This window comes from Pan paniscus, chromosome 9 (assembly GCF_029289425.2).
Source record: "Pan paniscus chromosome 9, NHGRI_mPanPan1-v2.0_pri, whole genome shotgun sequence".
In the NCBI taxonomy this organism is placed as follows: Eukaryota; Metazoa; Chordata; class Mammalia; order Primates; family Hominidae; genus Pan; species Pan paniscus.
The window spans coordinates 123,143,220-123,167,240 of NC_073258.2; the positions used below are offsets into that span (position 1 = coordinate 123,143,220).

At 37.7% G+C, this 24,021-nt stretch overlaps 1 non-coding gene and 1 pseudogene across 1 annotated transcript; both read left to right on the top strand.

Annotated features, from left to right (window-relative positions):
• The first annotated feature begins 11,262 nt into the window (after positions 1-11,262).
• LOC112441300 (U4atac minor spliceosomal RNA) lies at positions 11,263-11,381 on the top strand (annotated as a pseudogene).
• Positions 11,382-13,528: 2,147 nt separating this feature from the next.
• On the top strand, positions 13,529-13,653 carry LOC112441299 (U4atac minor spliceosomal RNA). Its single transcript, XR_003029236.1, has one exon. It is a non-coding gene; the product is annotated as a U4atac minor spliceosomal RNA (small nuclear RNA).
• The last annotated feature ends 10,368 nt before the right edge of the window (positions 13,654-24,021 follow it).

Here is a 24,021-nt window from a genome sequence, read left to right on the forward strand (position 1 = left end):
AGGTTGCAGTGAGCCATGATTGTGCCACTGTATTCCAGCCTGGGTGACAGAGCAAGACCCTATCTTAAAAGAAAACAAAAAGAAAGAAGAATAGAGGGGTTGAGTACTTTGCCCAAGGATGCAGGGTCTGAACTGAGAACTTACTGTACAAAAGAGGAGGTCATAGCAAAACTCTTACAAATGACTATGATGCTTTTAAAAGCTCTCACCTTTGCCAAACAGGTCGGTATTGCTAGCAAGAATTAGCTCTTCTCTTGCAGTGGCCTTAGAGCTAAAGGCTTGTTGTTTGATTTCAATGACAAATGTCTCCAGTCTTTGAAGATATGTTTGATTTTAAAAGTCATGTGAGGTTAAGTCTGGTAAGTGGTCAGGCTGAGTGGCAATGGTTTGAGTTATTAAAAGCAAGGTGTTCCCTTCACTATGAATGATGGTTTTCTTAGTGATAATCTTTGCCTAACTGGACAGATAATTCCAAGAAAGATATTACTGAAGAAAAAAAAAAGACTCAGTTCTTGTCTTTGTAGAGCTTCCAATCAAACTAACTCTTTAAGTCAGTATGACTGTCAGTCACTGAAAATTCTAACCTTAACTATTTATTTATTTATGTATTGAGACAGAGTCTCACTCTGCGGCCCAGGATGGAGTGCAGTGGCATGATCTTGGTTCACTGCAACCTCTACCTCTCAGGTTCAAGTGATTCTCCCGCCTCAGCCTCCCAAGTAACTGGGATTACAGGCATGTGCCACCACGCCAGCTAATTTTTGTATTTTTAGTAGAGAAGGGGTTTCACCATGTTGGCCAGGCTGGTCTCAAACTCCTGACCTCAGGTGTTCCGCCTGCCTCGACCTCCCAAAGTGCCACTGCACCCGGTCTCTATTTTTTTAAATAGTCAAATGGAAGTACAGAGCAATCTATTCACGCTATCTCAAAAGATTATAAATTTTTGAGTCAGGAAGGAAATTTCCATAATTGTTGGCATTGTTGGCTGTGTGATCTTGAGCAATTTCCCTGAGTCTCTGTTTCCTTGTCTGTTAAGTTAGGATACTTCACAACTTTCTCAAGAGGGACTCTGAGAGGGAATTAAAACTAATGCCTTCAAGCATTCATTGTATAAAGGGAATCAATTTCTCTTCTATCATATAGAATGGTACTAGTTATGCACCATCCTTGGGGTAATTGAGAAAACAAGTCACTCAAATCATTTCCTATGTCCTATGGCTCAGATAAAACCAGGTACTACATGTGAAAGACTGCATGAGGATTCAATAGAATAATAAATAGTGTTTATTGTAGGCATAAAATAGCATTTACTATAGGCTTAATAAATAGAATTTATTATAGGTGTTATTTATTATATATATAATAAATAGCATCATGTATGGCACATGGAAGGGGTACTCAGTAATATTAGTATTTTTCCTTTTCTACAGCAGGTTGGAAATTGGGCTGAGGTTTTCACTGAAGATGATAGCAGTGCCCTTCAATAGTGTGACTCTCAAGGCAGCTTCTGGGCGCCCATCTGCCCAGAATGACAATTTTTCCTATAAGGAGGCACTTTTGAAGAAGGAGAGGAAAGGGATGCTGATTGGCATTCTGTCAGGCATTCCATGAACTAAGAAATGAATGGGGATCATGCTGGTGGCTGTAATGGATCTGGCAGCCCCATAGTCACTCCTTCTTCCCTGTATTTATCTGTTTACCTAATCCACTTCTTGACTGACAGCCCCTTGAGAGCAGGGGCTAAGGACTAGTCTTTAATTGTACCTTTATATCTGCAGAGACTAGCAAATATTAATACCTATGAGGCATTAACGACTTCACGGTTTCCGAGGAAAGCCAGAAGGTATGAAACTGGGACTGTGGAGCAACCTCTTGCTTTTCATGGAACTTTTAGCCTATGAGGCACTTCAGGGAAAAGAAGTTCTTCCTGGAACCCAGGAAGCTGAGTTCCTCACATCTCTGAGCTCAGAGCGTCTATCTCATGTCAAGATCCCTTCGACAAGTGCAGGAGAGGGTGACAGGAAGGCTGCATAATCAACCCCGCCAGCTCACACGCAAGCTATGACCTCCAGAAGGGACAGGACACCTTTAGAATACTTTCTACCATTTCGCAAGCTTCTGGGCACGAAGTTCTCTAATCTCAGGTCCCCACGTGACTCCACAGTCCATTTTTCTCTTCTCACATCTCATCTGGTCAAGCTTGACTAAAATTATCTTGTGAACCACCCAAGTAAACACTTGCCTTTGTCTCTTCAAATGGTGTCGATGATATGTCAATGTACATACACACCAAACTGATATAGTATCGCTAGCAGTGTCTCTTTAAAGAGGAGATGTTTTGGAAGGCAGGACACTCTACAATAAGAGCCTTTTGCTGTGCAAGGTTCACAGCTGTTGCTGTGGCAACTCCCACAACCTCGCTGAGTATCCAAATAAATAGTTTGTTCTTTTTTTTCCTCCCTAAGTAAGATGGGGGAGGGGGACGATCGATGAGACTTGCTATCGGGATCCATTTGGAGTTCTGGAGTCAGTGCAAAAATTGAGGTTTCCTAAAACGACAAAGAAATAAAGGCTTTGGGAAAAGCCCACACCCCTCAAAGGCTGCAGATGGAAAATGGAAGGGAACTGCGTGCGGGAACCTTAGCAGGCGCCGTGGCTTTGAAAAGAAGCTCCCAGCAGCAAACACCCAGGCAGAAAGAAAGAAAGCTGCGGGGTTCCGACCCCACATTCCGGCGGAGAGCTCGGGCCTCTCTGCGGGGGGGACGCCCAGCCTCCCCCGGCCTGCCCCCCCACCCCACCTCCTCCGCTCCCCCCACAGACACTTCTAAACAGCCCAGGATCTCCGGTTAAACAAAGAGAGTGGTATGCCTTAAAAAAAAAAAAAAACTTTTATTTTCGTGTGATAGGTGATATGTGGAAAATTAATTACAGGAAATAGCACTGCGAAAAGCAGCAGCATTCGTCTTTAAATGGATATGGTCCCCCCCTTCTCCGCCCCCCTCCTGGCTCTTCCTCAGCCCTGCGCAGACAGACACCGCCCCTACCCTCCCCCAAACTCTTTTGTTATCAGTTGAATCACGTCTCGTGCCAAGCAAAAGGTCATTTCAGGTCATCTTGGAGATGAAAGGACGGGGTAATGTATATGAAGGTGCGGGAATTGGCAGGCCCAAAAAATATATACATACACATATACATATACATATACATATACATATACATATACATATACATGCACATAGAGACAGAGAGAGAGAGGTGGGGCAGCGCGGGGGTGGGGGGGAGCGCGGTAGTGGGGATGTGAGAAACGCCAGCATTCTAACAAGAACAGAGTGATGCCAGAAAGACGCAGGAAATGTTTCAAAGCATGACAAGCACTGTCCAATCTGTAGCTAATTCCTTATAAAAATAAGAATGTGGCTTATAATTGTTAGATGCCTGGAGGGTAATTAAAGTTTCTAATTGTTCTCATCCAGAATCTCATTTTTGACCCTTCATCAGAGAGCGAGAGATGCCGCCCATTGCGAAAGTGCGCGTTCTGGAAACGTGCTGCATCTGCGGGGCTTTGGCGAACGTGCTTTGCTGGGCCAGAGAGGCGGGACGTATCAGACTTAGAGCCTCCACCAGAAGGGGGTTGGGGGCAGAGGGTTGGCCTGGTCCAGTCACCGTCTTGAAGGGAATTTAACCACCAGGGTATGTGGGCAGTATATTTAGGGTGTTTCAGTAGCAAGCACAGATCTCTTTGTTTGGAGATAAGAAGAGAAAAAAAAAAAAACGAAACAAAAAAAAAATACCTTGCATAGAGTTGTTGTTGTTAATGTTTTCCCTACTCTGTTTACTGGGTAGGGATGGCATGGTTTTTTATTTCTCTACTAAAAGAGACGCCACTCCCTCCTTTGAGTTTGTAATTCAATGCCATTTCAATAAAGACAATTGGCTCTCGCTGTCTCTGAATTCTTGCCAAGTGCATTTTCCCCTTTCTTTTCCTTCCCACTGCTGTATTTGAATGTCCTGTATTTGCCTCATCAATTTTTTTTTCTAAGAAGCAAGTTCTTTTTTTTTTTTTTTCCCAATAACGCAGACGCCAACAGCAATCTATCAAGCGAGTGGGAGGTTTAGGTAATAAATCGTTTGTTCCCAGATACCAAAAGTTTCTTACATGGAAACTCCCCCTATAGCCTCCGCTGCCATGGGCTCCGCTCCACTCCCTCTTCTTACTAGTCAAACTCCATCTACCACCCCCCATTCTTTCCACACCCACAGCAATTCAAACAGGGAGGCTTCTGAGGCAACCAGTTAAAGGTAAGCTGATTCTTGACAGGTTCTGTAATAGTAAAGCCAATGAGATTTGGTAAGATTCGTCTGTTACCCCATCAGTCCTGGAAAATAGCTTTTTACAATGGTTATCATCTCAATGTGTGGCACCTGCTAGAGAAACTGGCCTCCATATATGCCTATTCCCCAACTCACACCATTATAAAGGCATACTCACTAAAGTTATACTAGCTTCCTCATTACTAGAGTCATGTGTTTCTAAAGAAATACAAGTCATTTCTGTAACTGTTGTAGATGCTAGCAGCAGAAAGCTTAACATCCTGGGGGTTTGAAGGGAATGGACTCAGTTCTTAACAAAATGGCATTCGTATATATGGGGTGTAGGGAGGTGGTCATTGTGCAGAATGAAGGGAGGAAGGAATAGAGAGTAGTCCAGAGGGTCGGGCAAGATACCTTGATTTAGCCAAAGTCAGCAGCTACCTGATTAATAATTGAAGTGCTGTTAATACGTGGATGAGGATTGTCTGATGCTTACACCAATCAGAGGATGTGGCACCCCCAAGTAACCAATGAGACTTCTCAGGCATTGGTCCTTTTCCATTGGTTACATGCACCCTGAGGAAAAACCCCAAGGCAAATCTGATGATGTCGGCTGGGGCATGCAACTGTCACATAGAGAAGATGGTAAGTTTCCTCTATTTATCATTTCTGTTGAGCAGTATTGTATTATACACACGAGCAAAGCGACAATATTCCATGTTTATGTCTTGCTAGATCACCTAGAAGTTCCGACAGACTTCAAATACAATCAGGCATTTTCCATGCCTTACTGAGAAGGAAGAAAGAAAGGGATCTAGTAGTTATTAAATAATCACTATGTATCAAGTGATAGTCACTTTAAATCACTATCACTCAGTCCTCACATCAACTCTGTGGATAGTGTAATTATTTCATTCACTGGCGAGGAAACTGACAATCAAGGTGGGTTGAGTAACCTAATTAGAGATCACCACACATCTCACAAGAGAAGGGAAGAAAGCTCACATTTAGTGAGCACCCCTTGTTTCAGAGACTATGCTTAACTTATCACACATCTACTTTCAAATAACCGTATGCTATGCATAATATTGTCTCCATATGATAGATGAAAGTGAGATTCAAGAAACTTAAGTAACTTATTCAAAGTCACAAAGTTGGTAAATGCAGGAGCTGGAATTCAGACTCAAGCCAGTGTGACGCCCAAAGCTCATGCTGTTTGCCTGCAACTGATGCCTCAAATATTAGCCTGGGATAGAAGAATGAAAGGTTAGTTATCAGCCTTACTCCCAATAGGATAGCACACAGTATATCCTCAATCCCTATAAGCTTACCTCGAAAAATTTACCTTGGCATGTATATAAAGACTGTCCATGATTGGGCATAATGAACAAAGTCCCATTTGTCTAAAGGAAAACGTTTCAGACAGTTTCACGGAGGATCACAAATATAAGCCTTTAGGTCTGATCTTCAACTCAGACCTCATGAGCGATGTTGGTTTGCTTAATGTTTCAAAGGCAGGAAAAGTGAAAGACAGGAAATTCCCTGGGCTTATTCTCATTCTAGCTTTTTACTATTAAGTCTAAGATTATTTCTGAATGTAATCACCAAATCTGTCATTTTCAACTGATTTGGCCATTTTAGTGTGTGGCATTTATTTACTCAATAAAATATTGAGTGCTTACTAGGCACCAGGCAACGTGCTCTATGTTAACCATACACCAGTGTTTGTGCAATTGACAGAGTAATGCTGCCATTCATTGTTTAGGGAACATCAGAGGAGAAGGAGAAAGAGAAGGAAGATCGGGAGGATGTAATGAAGTGGGTGGATTTGGCAGACTAAACTGAGTCTGAGGTGCCTGCAGAAGCACCTGCTGGTGCTTCCTGATAAGTAATTGGAATTATGGGTCTTGCTTTCCGGAGACAAATCTGGACTAAAAATATAGTCTCAGGATGGACTCACATATGGCAGATGGTAACTCAAGTCATGGTGGTAACTGAGATCATCTGGGGAAACAGGGCAAAATGGGAAAAGAACGGGACTTAGAATAGCAGAGACCAGAAGAACCTAATGTTTAAGGGATATTTGGGATCAAGTACGTTCCCCAATTTCGTATGTGGCAAAGTAGGCCACCCTTTTCATTAATTTGCTAATTTATCCAACCAGCCCTTACCCATCACCTCCTATATGTTAAGTGCTCATAATGCAAGCATGAGTAACATATGATTACTTGCCTTGAGGGGATATAATAGAGGAGAATTCAAATGTATTTATATACAAAGATCTGTCTATATTCTTTCTGAAGGAAAAAAAGAGATTGGTGAGACAGGCTCATAGTGGTAATGATTTTTTTAATTAATTTATTTATTCATTTATTTTTGAGACAGAGTTTTGCTCTTGTTGCCCAGGCTGGAGTGCAATGGCACTATCTTGGCTCACTACAACCTCTGCCTCTGGGTTCAAGTGATTCTCCTGCCTCAGCCTCCCGAGTAGCTGGGATTACAGGCACCCGCCACCACACCCAGCTAATTTTTGTATTTTTAGTAGAGATGAGTTTTCACCATGTTGGCCAGGCTGACCTGCAACTCTTGACCTCAGGTGGTCCACCCGCCTCGGCCTCCCAAAGTGCTGGGATTACAGGTGTGAACCACCATGCCCAGCCGATATATTTTTTTAATTTTTTACTTCCATAGATTATTAGGAAACGAGTGGTATTTGGTTACATGACTAAGTTCTTTAGTGGTGATTTGTGAGATTTTGGTGCACTCATCACCTGAGCAGTATACACTGCACCCAATTTGTAATCTTTTATCACTCATCCCCTTCCTACCCTTTCCCCCTGAGTCCCCAAGGTCCATTGTATCATTCTTATGCCTTTGCATCCTCATAGCTTAGCTACCACTTATGAGTGAGAAGATATGATGTTTGGTTTTCCATTCCTGAGTTACTTTACTAAGAATAACAGTCTCCAATGTCATCCAGGTTGGTGCAAATGCCATTAATTTATTCCTTTTATGGCTGAGTAGTATTCCATTATGAGTGTGTGTTTGTGTGTGTGTGTGTATATATATATGTATATATATCAGTTTCTTTATCCACTTATTGAATGATGAGCATTTGGGTTGGTCCCACATTTTTGCAATTGCAAATTATGCTACTATAAACATGAGTGTGCAAATATCTTTTTCGTATAATGACTTCTTTTCCTTTGAGTAGATACCCAGTAGTGGGATTGCTGGATCAAATGGTAGTTCTACTTTTAGATCTTTAAGGAATCTCCACACTGTTTTCCATGGTGGTTGAACTAGTTTACATTCCCAGCAGCAGTGTAGAAGTGCTCCCTCTTTGTCACATCCCTGCCAACATCTATTATTTTTTGATTTTTTGATTATGGCCATTCTTGCAAGAGTAAGGTAGTATCGCATTGTGGTTTTGGTTTGCATTTCCCTGATCATTAGTGATGTTGAGCATTTTTTCATATGTGTATTGGCCATTTATATATCTTCTTTTGAGAATTATCTATTCATGTCCTTAGCCCACTTTTTGATGGGATTGTTTGTTTATTTCTTGCTGATTTGTTGGAGTTTGTTTTAGATTCTGGATATTAGTCCTTTGTCAGGTGTATAGCTTGTGCAAATCTTCTCCCACTCTGTGGGTTGTCTTTTTACTCTGCTGACTATTCCTTTTGCTGTGCAAAAGCTCCTTAGTTTAATTAAGTCCAGCCTATTTATCTTTGTTTCTTGTTTTGTTTTGTTTTGTTTTGTTTTTTGAGATGAAGTCTCGCTCTTGTCCCCCAGGCTGGAGTGCAATGGCATAATCTCAGCTCACTGCAACCTCCACCTCCCGGGTTCAAGCGATTCTCCTGCCTCAGCCTCCCGAGTAGCTGGGATTACAGGCACCTGCCACCACGCCCGGCTAACTTTTGTATTTTTAGTAGAGACGGGTTTTCACCATGTTGGCCAGGCTGGTCTTGAACTCGTGACCTCAGGTGATCCACCTGCCTCAGCCTCCCAAAGTGCTGGGATTACAGGCGTGAGCCACCATGCCCAGCCTTATCTTTGTTTTTATTGCATTTGCTTTTGGGTTCCTGGTCATGAAATCCTTGCCTAAGCCAATGGCTAGAAGGGTTTTTCTGATGTTACCTTCTAGAATTTTTATAGTTTCAGGTCTTAGATGTAAGTCCTTGATCCATCTTGAGTTGATTTTTGTATAAGGTGAGAGATGAGGATCCAGTTTCATTCTCCTACATGTGGCTTGCCAATTATCCAAGCACTATTTGTTGAATAGGGTGTCCTTTCCCCACTTTATGTTTTTGTTTGCTTTGTTGAAGATCAGTTGGCTGTAAGTATTTGGGTTTATTTCTGGGTTCTCTATTCTGTTCCATTGGTCTATGTTCCTATTTTTATACCAGTACCATGCTGTTTTGGTGACTATGGCCTTATGGTACAGTTTAAAATCAGGTAATATGATGCCTCTAGATTTGTTCTTTTTGCTCAGTCGTGCTTGGGCTGTGCAGGCTCTTTTTTGGTTCCATATGAATTTTAGAATTGTTTTTTCTAGTTCTGTGAAGAATGACAGTGGTATTTTGATGGTAATTGCCTTGAATTTGTAGATTGCTTTTGGCAGTATGGTTGAAAATAATACTTCAATTGGACCTTCGGTAATGAATAGGGTGGTAAATAAAAGAAATCTGACTTCTGTATCTTTTATACAATGTAAATACTTAATAAATACTAACAATGGGATAGACCAAAAACATGCTAAGAAAAAACAGAATATAATGGAAGAGTAAACTTGGGAACCATGCAAATAAGGATCACCAGGGAAATGTATAAAGGAAAGAAGAATGGAATTAAAGTTTTTTTAAAAAAAGAAAAGAATAACTGTATTCCTAGAGGAAATGATTTTATTAACCAGGGAATAGCATTGGAAAGAGCAGTTTGGGAAAGTCTCCTTAGAATCCCGGGGAGGATAAAGCATCTAATTTTGGAAGTTGGAAACAGCATATTAGCCAAGGTTCTCTAATTTGGACTAATGAAAGCAAATTCAAAGTATAAGAAAAAAAGTGGAGATGTGGTGTTTGTTATATGAATGATGTGGTATTTCACAGAATTCAAAAGAAGGGATAGAGCTGGATCTCAGGAAGAGATTGGAAGTATGAACTGGAAAATTGTTAGGAAGCCAAGTCTGACTCTACCTCTCTATCTCTCATCCCTGCCTTTCTGCATCGAACTTCTCCCTTTGCTAATCAACTTTCTCTGCTTCTCAGTTCACATGTTGGAATGTGAGTGAAAAACAGCTTGGGAGTTTGGATGCTCCAATTCCTGCTCCACACAGTTCTTACTACATGATTTCTGAAACCAGATTCCAAATTAAAAGGCAAGAAAATGCAATAGACTTGCTGTGGGTCAGCTGTCCACCTATGGCACAATAACATGGCTGGGAGACAAGGCACATGATAGTAGAAATTAGACAAGCAGGGCAGAAAGAATGCAGATAGCTTTTTGCATGTAAATCTATTCTAATGGCTTGTGGATTGGACATATATTCCATATATCCAGCATATATCCAGAATATGCTCTGAAATTGTGACTTTGACCTGAAACCAAGCTTGTACATGGAACCTATCACAACAGGTATCATTTCCTTAAAGAATGGAAGACTATAATCCCTTGGATATATATATACCCAGTAATGGGATGGCTGGGTCAAATGGTATTTCTAGTTCTAGATCCTTGAGGAATCACCACATGGTCTTCCACAATGGTTGAACTAGTTTACACTCCCACCAACAGTGTAAAAGCATTCCTATTTCTCCACATCCTCTCCAGCATCTGTTGTTTCCTGACTTTTTAATAATCGCCATTCTAACTGGAGTGAGATGGTATCTCATTGTGGTTTTGATTTGCATTTCTCTGATGACCAGTGATGATGAGCATTTTTTCATGTGTCTGTTGGCTGCATAAATGTCTTCTTTTGAGAAGTGTCTGTTCATATCCTTTGCTCACTTTTTGATGGGGTCATTTGTTTTTTTCTTGTAAATTTGTTTGATTTATTTGTAGATTCTGGATAGTGGCACATATATACCATGGAATACTATGCAGCCATAAAAAGAATGAGTTCACGTCCTTTGCAGGGACATGGATGCAGCTGGAAACCATCATTCTGAGCAAACTATCACAAGGACTGAAAACCAAACACCACATATTCTCATTCGTAGGTGGGAATTGAACAATGAGAACACTTGGACACAAGGCAGGGAACATCACACCCCGGGGCCTGTCATGAGGTAGAAGGCAGGGGGAGGGATAGCATTAGGAGAAATACCTAATGTAAATGACGAGTTAATGGGTGCAGCAAACCAACATGGCACATGTATACCTATGTAACAAATCTGCATGTTGTGCACATGTACCCTAGAACTTAAAGTATAATAATTAAAATTAAAAAAAAAAGAGTGGAAGACTAAGAGTTGGAAGACTGAGAACCAACTGAACTACAGGATTAAATCAGGTGAAAGTAGGGGAAAAAAGACTTGTTATGATCTCGGCAAAATTGGCCCCTGAAGCCATGCCAAGCACCTATAATTTGTTTCGCTGACATTGATCATACTGAGAAAGAGCAGCTGATAGCAGTAGAGACAGCAGGGCCAGATTTAGGGTGAGCTGAGTGAGGCAGGGTCATGTGAATGCAGGGTAAAGTCCTCTATCTTTATTTATATTGTTGATATTTTGTTCATCATGGATAGTTGTGTGAATTTCTACTTTTAAAATATTGCATAAAGGTATTATTTATCTTGATTTCCAAAGTCTTGGTGCCTCCTTAAGTTTTGCACCTGGAGCACATGCCTCACTCACTTCATTCTCATCCACCACTCAGCTATACAGTTGGAAAAGCATGTGATGATATGGACAGCACCTAGTATAAAGAGAAGCTTGAAAGAATTTTGAAAAGTCAACTTAAGGTTTATTACTGTCCAATGAGTGCACAGTGAGGGCACTACTGCTAACGCCTACACAAGACACCCACATCAACTAGAGCTTTGCTTTACTTTGGTGCAATTTTTGGAAAAATGAAAACCTGATTTTCCACAATAAAGAAAATAAAACAATAAATAAAATTTTAAACAAAGATTTATAGAGCTAAAACTATAAAATGCCTAAAGTAAAGCATAAGACAAAATCTCTGTGATCTTGAGTTAAGCAAAGATTTTTTATATAGGACAAAAAAATTATGAACTATAAAAGAAAAACCTGATACCTTGAAATTTATCAAAATTTAAAACTTCTGCTTCCCAGAAGACACTGTAAGAAAATTAGTAGACAAGTTACGTACTAGGAGAAAATATTGCCAAACTTATACCTGATAAAGAACATATTTAGAATATATGAAGAACTCTCAAAATTCAATAAGACAATCCATTAGTAAAAAGTGCAAAATATTTGAATATACATCTCACCAAAGAAAATATACAAGTCAAGTAAGTGCTGAAAAAGAGGCTCAACATGATTAGTCAAGATTGGAATCAACAGACACTTTTTTAAAAAAAACCTCGAACTCTACGGCAATAACACAAGAGAAGTGGTTAATATAGAGAAACCTTTGCTCATATGTGGCTCTGGTGTTTTTGTCAAAAGTAAACTGACTGATCATCTATATAGAAAATCCCAAATAATCTGCAGGAAAATATAAAAGAACTAGTAAGTGAATTTAGCAAGGCTGCAGGACACAAGGTATTGTGGGTTGAATTGTGTCTCCCCAAAATATATGTTCAAGTCCTCACCTCCAGTACCTGTGAATGTGACCTTATTTGAAAACAGGGTCTTTGTAGATGTAATGAGTTAGGATGAAGACTTACTAGACCAAGGTGAGTCTTTAATTCAGGGACTGCTGTTTCTACAAGAAGAGGGAAATTTGGACACAGAGACTAACCCAGAGGGAGAATGCCATGTAGCAGTAGAGGCAGAGACTGGAATGATGCAGCTACAAGACAGGACCGTCAGGGATTGCTGACAACCACCAGAGGCTAGGAGAGAGGCATGGGACACGCTTCCCTCAGAGCCTCCAGAAAGAACCACATTTGCTAGCACTTTGATTCTGGACTTCTAGCCTTTCAGAACTGTGAAATAATAAATTTATACTGTTTTAAGCCCTCCAGTTTGTGACAGTTTGTGATAGCAGCCCTAGAAATTACAAGGTCAACATATAAAAGTCATTTGTGTTTCTAAATAGTAGCAATGAATAACTGAAAACTAAAATTTTTAAACATTATTTAAAATAGCCTAGAAACTATAAAATATTTCATGATATATATCTAACAAAGTGTGTCCAAAGTTCATGCACTGAAGACTATAAAATATTACTGAAAGGTATTAAAGAAGATTGAAGTCAATGGAAAGATATATTGTGTACATGGATCAGAAGGCCCAGTTTTGTTAAAAGGCAATTCTACCCAAATTGATCTATAGGTTTAATGCAATGTCATGCAAAATTCCAGCAAGTTTTTAGAAATTGACAAGCTGACTCTAACATTTATATGGAAATGCAAAGGACCTAGGATAAACAGTTTTGGAAAAGAAAAATAATTTGGAAGAATTATACCACCTGACTTCCAGTCTTACTACAAAGCCACAGTAATCAGTCAGTATGGTAGATTATTGGCATAAGCGTAGACATATTGATCCATGGGAACAGTAATAGACCTACACATATAGAGTCAATTGATTTGCACTGAAGGAACCAAGTTATTTCAGTGGAGATAGGATAGTGTTTTAAAGCAAAAAGCAACTAAAACGATTGATATCCACATGAAAAAAAAAAAACCAACTTCAACCTTTACCTTGCACTCTACACAAAAATTACCTTGAAATGGATTATAGCCATGAATTTAAAGATTTATAGAGCTGGCCTGGCGCGGTGGCTCACGCCTGTAATCCCAGCACTTTGGGAGGCTGAGGCAGGTGGATCACGAGGTAAGGAGATGAAGACCATCCTAGCTAACACGGTGAAACCCCGTCTCTACTAAAAAAAAAAAAATTATACAAAAAATTAGCCGGGCGTGGTGGCCGACGCCTGTAGTCCCAGCTACTCAGGAGGCTGAGGCAGGAGAAGGGCGTGAACCTGGGAGGCAGAGCTTGCAGTGAGCTGAGATCGCGCCACTGCACTCCAGCCTGAGCGAGACGCCGTCTCAAAAAAAAAAAAAAAAGATTTATAGAGCTAACCATTCTTTCCTTGGGGTTGCGCTACTGTCCAATGAGTGCGTGGTGAGGGCACTACTGCTAACACCTACACAACACACCTACATCAACTACACTTTGCTTTACTTTGGTGCAATTTTTGGAAAAATGAAAACACAATTTTCCATGACAATAAAAAAAGAAAACAATAAATAAAATTTAAAAATAATTTATCAAAATCTATAAAATGCCTAAAGTAAAACAAGATAAAATCTTCATGATCTTGAGTTAAGCAAAGATTTTTTTATATAGGATAAAAACTTAAGAAGTATAAAAGAAAAAACTGATAACTTGAAATTTATCGAAATTTAAAACTTCTGCTTCTCAAAAGACACCATAAGAAAATTAGTAGACAAGCTACATACTGGGAGAAAATATTAGCAAAACTTATATCTGATAAAGAACATATTTAGAATATATAAAGAACTCTCAAAATTCAGTAAGACAATCCATTAGTAAAAGGTGCAAAATATTTGAATATACATCTCACCAAAGAAAATATACGTGTCAAATAAGCACCGAAAAAGAGGCTTAACATGATTACTCATTAGAGGAACGTAAGTTAAAGTCATAATGAAATGCCATTATACACAGCTATTTATTTATTTATTTATTTATTTGAGATGGAGTCGTGCTCTGTTGCCCAGGCTGGAGTGCAGTGTGCAGTGGCAATCTCAGCTCACCGCAACCTCCGCTTCTGGGTTCAAGCCATTCTCCTGCCTCACCTTCGCGAGTAGCTGAGATTACAGGCATGCACCACCATGCCTGGCTAATTTTTGTATGTTTAGTAGAGAAGAGGTTTCCCCATGTTGGCCAGGCTGGTCTCAAACTCCTGACCTCAGGTGATCCACCCGCCTTGGCCTCCCAAAGTGCTGGGATTACAGGCATGAGCCACCACACCCAGCCTACACAGCTAAAATTTAAAAGACTGACAATACCAAGTAGTGGCAAGGATACAGAGAAATTGGAATTTTTATGCTTTGCTGGTGAGAATGCAAAATGGCACAGCTGCTTTGGGTAACAGTGTGGCAGTTTCTGATGAAGTTAAACATACACTTACCACATGACCCAGCAGTCCCATTCCTGGGACTATAGAGAAATGAAAATATATATCCATGTAAAGACCTGCATGTGGCTGGGCACGGTGGCTCACACCTGTAATCCCAGCACTTTGGTAGGCTGAGGCGGGTGGATTACCTGAGGTCAGGAGTTCGAGACCAGCCTGGCCAACATGGTGAAACCCTGTCTCTACTAAAAATACAAAAATTAGCCGGACATGGTGGCACACGCCTGTAATCCCAGCCACTCAGGAGGCTGAGGCAGGAGAATTGCTTGAGCTCGGGAGACGGAGGTTGCAGTGAACCAAGATCATGCCACTGCACTCCAGCCTGGCCGACAGAGTGAGACTCTGTCTCAAAAAAAAAAAAAAGACCCACATGCAAATGTTTATAGAAACTTTATTCTTAGCAAAAATTGGAAATAACTCATATGTGAATCCACTAGTGAATTCATAAATTATTATACATCCCTACAGTGGAATACTACTCAGTAATAAAAAGAAACAAATTACTGATAAATGAAACAACAGGGGCAAATCTCAAAAGCATCAGACTAAATGAAAGAAGCCAGATTTGATTTACATAGCATTCTGGAAAAAAGCAAAATTATAGTGACAAAAAGCAGATCATTGACTGAGGATAGGAATGAAAGTAGGATATTTACTGCAAAGGAGAATAAAGGAAGTTTTAGGTATAATGAAAATGACACTGACAGTGGTTATGTGACTGTACACACTCATCAAAGCTCATTGAACCATATCCTTAAAAAGAATTAATTTTGTTTTATGTAAATGATACAATAAAACTGACAGAAAGAAAACTGACTAAAATGACCATGAAAGGAACTGAATAAGTTCTATGAACCAACTGCAAAGTTCAAAACGTTAAAGAGCTAATTATTTTACTCTACAATCACAAAATAAGCACAAGGCTAAGAGCAGTCTCATAATTTTTATAAATTAATGTGATGCAAATTTTTCTATTGTATATAGACCTGTACACTGGGCATAATCTGTGCATTAATTAAAAATCTTATAACCAATCTGACCTGACCTCCTCCTGATCCAAAGGCTGTGGGATCCAAGAACACAGATGCTAAGAACTCACAGCTAACCCACTCCGAGCCGTATCCATTCTCCTCTTCCCAGACCTGGGCATCAACCCAGGAAAAGTACACAAAGAGGAAACATAATGAGGAAGGGTTGATTTTATTTCCAGCAGATTCGCTCTCTGATTTCTTTTGAAGAGTGGCTGATCTGACCCCTATTGGTGTGGTTTTTCAACACTGTCTACAAAACTTGGCATATCTCTCAGCAGTCAGTTCTCTAGGTCAGAATGGGGGACTATTTTTCTTTAACAGATCATTGACCCAGATTAAAAATCAGTTATAGACCAGACACCAAGTAGGCCTCCTGGTGGAGATGAGCCTTGAGCCAGGTTCTGAAGGAAGATTGGAACATGAGTTGGCAGAGAGAAAAGGGAAGGAAATCACCGAAAGCAGGGGACCAACAAGAGAACAGTGAACAGGTCTGCCTGACTGGTTCGATAGAATCTTCTTTTGGAAAGTGCGACAGTATCCCACAGAGTCTACTCACCCATGAAAACCACAGATTTTCTGTGCCTCCTGTCTCCTCCCCCTTCAAACTTTTCAGCATAGCCAAGCTGCCTTTTCCCCAAACATTTCTGCCTTCATTTTTTGCCTACACAAAAAAATTACTCCCTTGCAGGATAACATTGAATCATTCATCCTGGCAGGTTTAAATTTGGTCCCAACCTGCCTCTCCACCCAAATCGTTCAATAGCTACTATTTTTCACAAATTCACTGCTCTAGTCAAACTTCTCAATACATCATTTCAGGAAGACGCCAAATAAATGGCCATTTTCATGCTTTTGTTCATGCACACACCCCTTAGGGAGAATGCTTTCTTTCTCATCCAGTCTTTATGTCCTGTCCTTCCTTAAAGTACTTACCAAATTCCTCAGGAAAACTCACTACTCTGGGTGTTTAACATCTGCTCTCTCATTCAATCTTCACACCTGTAAGATTTGTACTAATATTATTCTCTAAATAAGAAAACTAAGATGAGTAATTACATAACTTGCTTAAGGACAAGTAGCTACAAAGGTACAGAGTAGCGATTCAATAGAAAATCTTAATTATACCAAAGTCATGCTATTCTATATAGTATTGTCTCCACAAGGATACACAGCATATGTGCACTACCTTGTAGTGATAACGTGTGTGTCTGTGGAGATTTACATAGTGAAGAGACCTTATCTTTACTTGCATTATCTTTGAGTTTTAAGGTTGGCATGTATAGGAGTACACAGTCTTCCTGGTACATTGTACAAGAAGATATTGATGAATGGACCCCCTTCACTCCTACTAACAATTTATGAAGTGAAGGTCTTTCTAGAGAAAATTCATGATTTGGTAAAAATGCATATAGATGAAGCAGCTATTGCTACAAATGCAATCTTCCGGAGGATTTAGGAAATTATTTTTCAAAAACAAATGCTGGGTTTATGTCTACCAAAGACATGTACAGTTATGTTCATAACAGATTTCTTTTTAGTAGCTAAAAAGTAGAGATTATCTAAATATCCATCAGTAATAGAAAAAATAAAAATATAAATTGAGAGCACATTTAAAAGATTATTCAACATGATCAAGTGGAATTTATCCCAGGGATGCAAGGAAGGTTCTACATATGCAAAAAATAAAGGCGATACATTGCACTGTATGGACAAAAGCCATACAATCATCTCAATAGATTCAGAAAAAGCACTGGATACAATTTAACATCACTTCATAATAAGAACTCTCAACAAATTAGGTATAGACAGTACATACCTCAACAGAATAAAGGCCATATGGGAAAACACACAGCTAACATTATACGGAATGAGGAAAAGCTGAAAACTTTTTCTCTAAGAACTGGAAAAAACAAAGATGCCTAGTCTTACCACTTTTTTTGACATAGTACTAGAAGTCCTAGCCAGTGAAATTAGGCAAGAGAAAGAAATAAAGAACATCCACATTGGAAAATAGGAAGTCAAATTGTCCCTGTTTAAAGAAGATATGATCTTATTTCTAGAAAACCGCAAACACTCCACCAAAAAACTCTTAAAACTGATAAATGAATTCAGTAACTTGCAGAATACAAAATTAACATACAAAAATCTGTAGCATTTCTATACACCAATAATGAACAAGCAGAAAAAGAAATAAAAAAATTAATACCACTTATAAGAGCCACAAAATGTAAAATATGTAGGAATAAATTTAACAAGGAAGTGAAATATCTCTATAAGAAAAACTACAAAACATTGCATATTCATATGCAGAAAAATAAAATTAGACCCATTTCTCCTCATATACAAAAATCAAATGAAAATGGATTAAAGACTTAAAAGTAAGACTTGAAACTATGCAGCTATCAGAAGAAAACATTGGAAAAACACTTGACATTGGTCTGGGTAAAAGTTTTTTGGGTAAGATCTCAAAAGCACAGTCAACAAAAACAAAAATGGACAAATGAGATTACATCAAACTAAAAAGCTTCTGAAGAGCAAAGGAGACAATCAACAAAGTGAAGAGACATCTTGTAGAATGAGAGAAAATATTTCAAACTACCTGTCCAAGAGATTAAAAACCAGCATACACAAGGAATTTAAACAACTTAGTAACAAGATAAATAAATAATTTGATTTAAAAATGGGCAAAAGATCTGAATGGACATTTCTCAAAAGAAGACATACAAATGGCCAAGAGGCACGTGAAAAAAAAAAATGCTCAACATCCTAATAATCAGGGAAATGAAAATGAAAACCTCACTGTATTTTCTCACCCCAACTAAAATGGCTTGTACCAAAAAGGCAGGCAATAACAGATGCTGGCAAGGATGTGAAGAAAGAGGAGCTCATACACTGTTCGTGGGAATGTAAATTAGTACAGTCACTACAGAAAACAGTATGGAAATTACTTAAGAAACTAAAACTAAATCTACCATATTATCCAGCAATCCCATTGCTGATTATATATCCAAAAGAATGGAAATGAGTATATCAAAGAAATATCTACATGCCCATGTTAATTGTGGCACTATTTTCAATACAAACAAAATATGGAATTAACCTAACTGCCCATCAATGGATGAATGGATAAAAAAAAACTGGAGCCAGGTATAGTGGCTCATGCTTGTAAACCCAGCACTTTGGGAGGCTGAGGCAGGAGGATAGCTTGAACCCAGGAATTCTAGACCAGCCTGGGCAAAATAGTGAGACCCCCATCTCCACACACACAAAAAAAATTAAAAAATAATTAGCTGGCCATGGTGGCATGTACCTGTAGTCCCAGCTACTTGGGAGGCTGAGGTGGGAAGGATTACTTGAGCCTAGGAGGTCAAGGCTACAGTAAGCTATGTTTGCACCACTTTAGCCTGGGTGACACAGCAAGACCCTGTCAAAAGGAAAAGAAAAGAAAAAAGAAAAGACAGAGAAAGAAAAAAGAGAGAGAGAGAGATCGGGGGAGGAAGAGAGGGAGGGGAAGAGAAAGAGGAAGGAAGCAAGGAAGGAAGGAAAAAGAAGATGAAAGAAAGAAGAAAGAAAGAAAGAAAGAAAGAAAGAGAAAGGAGGGAGGGAAGGAGGGGGAGAGGAAGGAAGAAAGGAAGAAAGGAAAGAAAGAAAGAAAGAAAGAAAGAAAGAAAGAAAGAAAAGAAAAGAAAAGAAAGAAAAGAAAGAGAGAAAGAAAGAAAGAAAGAAAGAAAGAAAGAAAGAAAGAAAGAAAAGAAAAGAAAAGAAAGAATTTGGTATATATATGCAATAGAATACTATTCAGCCATAAAAAATAATTGAACCCTGTCATTTACAGCAACATATATGGAACTAGGGGTCATTATGTTAGGTGAAATAAGCCAGACATAGAAAGACAATTTTCACAGGCTCTCATTCATATGTGAGAGATAAAAAAGTTGGTGTCATGGAGGTAGAGAGTAGAATGATGGTTACCAAAGGGAAGGGTAAGTTGGTCAATGGAAATACATTGGTTAATGGATTCAAAAATAGGTAGAAAGCCAGGTGCAGTGCTGCATGCCCAGCTAGAGTCCAGCTACTCAGGAAGCTGAAAGAGAAGGATTGCTTGAGCCCAGGAGTTTGAGACTGTAGTGTGCTATGATGGTACATTTGAATAAGCACTACACTCCTGCCTGGGTAACACAGTGATACCCCATCCCTATAAAAGAAATACAATTAGATAGAATGAATAAGTTCTAGTATTCAATAACACAATAGGGTGACTATAGTTAACAAAAATTTATTGTATATTTCAAAATAGCTAGAAAAGATTTGAAATATTTCCAACACAAAGAAATGAAAAAATGTTTGAGTTGATGAATATCCTAAACACTGTGATTTGATCACATTACACATTGTATACATATATCAAAATATCACATATACCCAATAAATATGTATCAATTAAAAATAAAAAATAAATATAGAGGCTCTTTTAAATTGTGGGATATTTATACAATGGAACACTACACAGCAAATTTTAAACTACTTATATATACAACAATAAAAATAAATTTCACAGACATAATATTGAATGGAAGAAATTAAACCAAAAAAGAATAGATAACAACCATGATACACTTCCAGGAACAAAATACACCCTCCAATCTTAAACAATTATAAAAATGGTTAGTGATCACTAAGAGAAGGTAAATAAATAAAGTGAGCCCTATAATTGCCCAGCTTACTTCCCAGTGTGAGTTTCCAAGCGCAGTTCGCTAAACTGAGGAGACAAAGTTCAGAATTCAGAAACACTGAGGTTGCTAGAATTTATGAGGCAAAATAATAGGAAGAAGCATCATAGAGAGAAGGTTTCAAAGATCTGCACAGACGTATACTAAAGGTTTTGGCTAAGTACTGGTTTGGAATTGTGAGAGAGAAAATTGCCCAAGGCCAATTACAGAATGAACAGAAATCAGTAGACATAATCATTCTTAAAACAAACATAGTACTCAGAATAGTTTATTTTTCCAACTAGAGAAAGTGAAAAGACTTCCTATGCGTGAGGCATATAGAATCCTCAAAAGGATGTTATTTCAGTACCAGAGTCAAATTAGCTCCAAGTAAAAGATTATTTAGAACCTGCCTAGCAAAACTTAAAATTAGGCCTAAAATATTATCAAACATAGGCCAAGCCATTTGTGCACATCTTAGAGCAAAGGTCCCATCATTAAAGGAATACAACAAAATCCAGCATGCAACAGGGTAAAATTAGTAATGTCTTGCATACAATAAAAAATGACTAGATATGTGTTATATGCCCATGTTTGTTGCAGCATTATTCACAGTAGCTAACATGTGGAAGCAACACAAGTGTTCACTGATGGATGAATAAACAAAATGTGGAATATATATATAAAATGGAATACTATTCAGACTTTAAAAGCAAGAAAATTTTAACACATGCTACAACGTGGATGAACTTTAAGCTAATGAAATAAGTCAGTCAAGAAAAGACAAATTCCATTTATATGAGGTATCTAGAATAGTCAAATTTATAAAAACAGAAAGTAGAATGGTGAATGCCAGCAGGTGGAGTATAAGGGAAATGGGAAATTTTTTTTAATAACTATGGAGTTTCAGTTTTGAAAGGTGAAAAGAGTTCTAGCAATTATTGCACAATATAAATATACTTAACCCTACTCAACTGTATACTTAAAAATTATTAAAATGTACATTTTATGTCATATATATTTTGCCACACCTAAAAATAATCCTTAAATGACTAGGCAGGCAAAGAAGCAGGAAATATATCTATAAACTGGAGAAAAATCAATCAATAAAAACAGACCAATATGATACCGATGGCAGAATTAGCAAACAATGACTTTAAAACAGCTAATATACATACAAATATCTTATATATATTACAAATATTAATTTATAAGTATAAATATATTTATAATAATTTATATATTGTATAATATAAACTATATAATATATAATATATTTTATAATATAATTTATATTATACAATATATAATTTATATATCATTATATTATCATTTATATATAATTTATATTTATATAACATATAATTTATATATAATCATCATTATATTATACATAATATATAAATTATATACAAATTATGTTATAAGATTCTTAATAATTAATTTAATTAATTTATCATTATTAAATTATTAATTTATTATAATGATTAATTATTAGTATTAATATATTGTATAAATATTTTTATACAATATATTAATATATTTATACAATATATTATATATAATATATTTATACAATATATTATATATAAATATATTTATACAATATATTAATATATTTATATGTATATTTATAGTATGGTATAAATAAACATTTATAAACATACATGTATTTACATAAGATATATACATATGTACATATACATATTTATACTATATTATAAATATACTTCATATAGTCAAGAAAGTGGAGGAAAACATGGTCATGATGACTAGAGAAATAGATATAAAGAGGACTCAAGTTGAACTAAAGTTAAAAACATATATATGGGATTAAAAATTTACTGAATGAGTTTAAGAGATTAGACACTGCAGAAGATTAGTGAACTTAAAAACATATCAGTAGAAATTGCTATGAAACACAGAAAGAAAAAAGACTGGAAAAATATGAACACTGTATTAGTACACTGTGAGAAAATATCAGGCAGTCTAAAATATGTGTAATTGGAGTTTAAAAAAAGGAGAGGGAGAAGGGAGGAAGATAATGCACATACAAATTATTTTTAAAACTAATGACATAAAGTTTTTTTCAAATTTGGTAGAAGCTATAAAATCACAAAATTTAAAATCTTAAAACGTTTTTAAAGTAGAAGAAACAAAGAAAACCACAGCAAGACATGTCATAATCCAATTGTTGAAAACCAGTGCAAAAGAGAAAAATCTTAAAGTCAGCCAGAGTAAAAAGATGTATTACAAATACAGGAACAAAGATAAAATAATTGAAAACAGACCTTATCAGAAATCAGGCAGATGAGAAGATAATGGAAGGCATCTTTAATGCACTGAAGGAAAAGAACTGTCAACCTAAAATTCCACACCCAACAAAAATATCTTTCAAAAATGACAGCAAAATAAAAACTTCTTCAGACAAACAAAGATTGTCTGAAGTTAATGCATTCATTGCTGAGTTAATTCATCAGCAGCAGACCTGAACTACAAGAAGGGAATTTCTTTGCACAAAAGGAAAACAATACCAGGTTGAAATTTGACTCTACATGAAGGAATGGAGGACACTAAAAATAATTAAATATATCTGTCAATATAAAAGACACTCTAAAATATCATTTCAAAAATTTCTTTATAAAATAATTGATTCTTTAAAGTAAAAATAATGACAATGTGTGATGGGGTTTATAGCATTTGCAGAAGTAAAATGCATTACATCAACAGCACAAAGGACAGAAGAAAAATGGAAGTATATTGCTTTAAGAGTCTCACATTCTACATAAAGTACTTTAATATTATTTTAAATTCCACTCAATACATTGAAGATTAAGTTAAAACAAATCTTAGGAAACCTCTGGAAAAAGAAGTATAGCTAACAAGCCAATAATAAAGAATGTAAAATGGAACCACAAAAAATTAATCAAAAAAGAAGTCAGTATAAGAGGGAAAAAGTACCAAAGAACATATGGATGAATGGAAAACAAAAGGCATAGAAGGGGCTTCAAGATAGCTAACTATTAGGATTTCGTGCTTGCATCCTCCACTTAGAAGAACCAAAATAGTGTATAAACAATCATCCTTCAAATACATTATCCAAGAGAGAACTCTGGAATTCAACAGAAAAAATGACTGAAAACACCAAAAGCAAGGAAGGAGAAGGAAGAGAGGCAGCCTGCTTGGCCAGGATTGGCAGGAGCCAGAGTAAATTTCCAACACAAAGGATAGTTGAGAGGCTTCTAGCAGCCCATTACACCATGGATTCATGCATTCTTGGCCATGGAGGAGCACCTTAACATTCCCAACTTCTGAAACCAACATAGGGAGCTGCTGGGAGATTGTGAGAGAGAACTACTCCAGAAACGGAGTTTGTGTGGGATTCCACACCCTTTCTGAAACCTAAGGATCCACAAACCTAGCCTTTGGCAGACTGCATGCTGTCCTGCTGCCCAGCCCTGCTTGCTGGAGCATTAGGGAAACATGGACTGCTGCTGCTGGGACGGAGGTGCAAACTGGGAGCACTCCCACAGCCAGGACCAAGAAGTCAGCATGGCGTGGGCTGCAGCTGTCAGTATTGGGAAGTGTGTACCACCAGGACTGAGACTGAGATGTGAGCAGGGTACAAGTTGCCACTGGGACTTAGTTGTGAGTTGGGCAGGGTCTACCT